The following is a 2,549-nucleotide window of genomic DNA, read 5'->3' as shown; positions in this document are numbered from 1 at the left end:
GAGGCCCTGGGTTTGATTCCTCAGCACCACATAAGCAAAAAGAAAAAAACCAGAAGTGGCGCTGTAACTCAATTGGTAGAGCGCTCACCTTGGGCTGAAGAGCTGAGGGACAGCGCCCAGGCCCAGAGTTCAAGCCCCACGGCTGACCAAAAAAAAAAAAAAAAGCAACAAACCCAGCTCAAAATACAGAAAAATAACAATGATTTTCAAGGCTTAAGTACAAATTTCAGAGCACTGAATACATGTGTATAACCCAACAAGGCTTTTCACCTCCCTGAGTTTCATTTCCTTATCTGTTAAGTGGTTATAATAAGCCTAACAATATACCTAGTCAAGGAAGGAAGGTTATTATGTGAATTAAAGCTGCACAAGCCCAGCACCAGTGGTTCACACCTGTAAGCCTAGCTACTCAATGAAGGACTAACTCCCACCCTATTTTCCCAGGTTCATACAAATACCAGGCAAGCCACCAAAGATCTGTGTAGACAGCCTGACACAGGCAGGGCAATCCCACCTGAGCCTGGCTGTAAACATTCCATTGGGGGCAACCTATATGGCTCTGAGGCCAAGCTGTGAGGCCAGGAAAGGGTTAAGAGGTGGGAAGACTAAAAACTATGCGGTGAAGGTCAAACCATCTAGGCAAGACAAATGTAGAACTGTTTAAACATTTAAAAAGCTTGGGACCTTAGATAAGGAAATACCCTATTCTCTCCCTGCACCTGCAGTCACTCCCCCCAACCCCATATTAAACTCATGTCACCCCTATCTTCTTGCTCAGACCCTCCCCCTCACACAACCTCCATACCTTGGGGAAGCTCTGTGTCCCTCGCTGGCAATAAAAAGTCCTAGCTTGTTGGGATGGAGTCTAGCCTGTTTCCTTCCTTTCTCCTCCATTTTCCTAACACTCAGGAGACTGAGATCTGAGAATCACAGTTTTTTTTTGGGGGGGGGGTCCGGTCGTGGGGCCTGAACTCTGGGCCTGGGCGCTGTCCCTCAGCTCTTCAGCTCAAGGCTAGTGCTCTACCACTTGAGCCACAGCGCCACTTCCGGCTTTTTTTCTTTTTGCTTATGTGGTGCTGAGGAATCGAACCCAGGGCCTCAGGCATGCAAGGCAAGCGCTCTACCACTGAGCCACCTTCCCAGCCCCAGGATCACAATTTTTTTGTTTGTTTGTTTTGGTCAGTCATGGGGCTTGAACTCTGGGCCTGGGTGCTGTCCCTCAGCTCCTCAGTTCAAGGCTAGCGCTCTACCACTTGAGCCACAGTGCCACCTCCAAGGATCACAGTTTGAAGCCACCCTGGGCAGGAAATAATGTGAGACACTACTAATCTCCAATAAACTACTCAGAAAAAGCTGGAAGTGGTGCTATGGCTCAAGGGGCAGGCCAAGTGCTAGCTTTGAGCAAAAAAAGCTCAGGGACAGCATGCTAGGAAGGTGGCTCAGTGGTGGAGTGCTTGCCTTGGATGCATGAGGCCCTGAGTTTGATTCCTCAGCACCACATAAGCAGAAAAAGCCAGAAGGCACTGTGGCTAAGTAGTAGAATACTTGCCTTGAGCTAAAGAGCTCAGGGACAGGCGTAGGACCAGAGATCAGGCCTCATGACCGACAAAACAAGAAAAAAGAAGTAGCAGCAGCTCAGGGACAGCGTCCATTCCCAGAGTTCAAACCCCAAGACCAGCAAAAAATAAAAATAAAAACATAAAGGGGCTGGGAAGTTGGCTCAGTGGTAGAGTGCTTGCCTCGTATGCATGAGGCCCTGGGTTTGATTCCTCAGCACCACATAAACAGAAAAAGCCAGAAGTGGTGCTGTGGCTCAAGTGGTAGAGCACTAGCCTTCAGCTAAAATGCTGAGGGACAGTGCCCAGGCCCAGAGTTCAAGATTCACGATCAACCAAAAAATAAAAAACATAAAAAAGGGGCTGGGAAGGTGTCTTAGTGGTAGAGCTCTTGCCTTGCATGCATGAGGCCCTGGGTTCGATTCCCCAGCACCACATAAGCAAAAAGAAAAAAAGCCGGAAGTGGCGCTGTGGCTCAAGTGGTAGAGCGCTAGCCTTGAACTGAAAAGCTGAGGGACGGTGCCCAGGGCCAGAGTTCAGGCCCCGCGACCCGACAACCGGATCCCCCCCAAAAAACAAAGAAAAAGAAAGAAAGAAAAGAAAAGAGAGAGAGAGGAAGGAAGGAAGGGAGGGAAAGAAAGGAAGAAAAAGAAAGAAAGAAAGAGAAAAAAAGAAAGAAAGAAAGTTGTACAAGTTGGCTGGTTGAGTTACTGGCAGCTGGAGGTCAGGAAAGAAATTGCTGGAGATTGTCAAGATTACTGGGAAGTGGACCTTAAAGTAGTTCTTTTTGCTGTCCTTTCTAATCTTAACCATGGCAAGATGATCTTCAGAAGATGAAAGCTTGAGTAGCTAATTCTTGTTATGGCTAGAGCCCTGGGCCTGGTCTGTTGTTTCCCAGACCATAGGATGGCTGTGTGGAGTAGGACCACCAGTGGAGTTGGCCCATTATAAAGAGTAAGCTTTGGAGTCAGAGATAGCACAGCCTTTGATTTT

At 48.0% G+C, this 2,549-nt stretch overlaps 1 protein-coding gene across 1 annotated transcript in view; it reads left to right on the top strand.

The window, feature by feature from the left end:
* The window catches only part of Samhd1 (SAM domain and HD domain 1), a 41,794-nt gene that overhangs the window by 552 nt on the left and 38,693 nt on the right, over positions 1–2,549 (top strand). The window lies entirely within an intron of this gene.

This window comes from Dipodomys ordii, unplaced genomic scaffold (genome assembly GCF_000151885.1).
Source record: "Dipodomys ordii isolate 6190 unplaced genomic scaffold, Dord_2.0 Scaffold13, whole genome shotgun sequence".
NCBI classification, from domain to species: domain Eukaryota; kingdom Metazoa; phylum Chordata; class Mammalia; order Rodentia; family Heteromyidae; genus Dipodomys; species Dipodomys ordii.
Note: the sequence above shows the minus strand (reverse complement) of the source record. Positions and strands in the feature narration are given on the sequence as shown.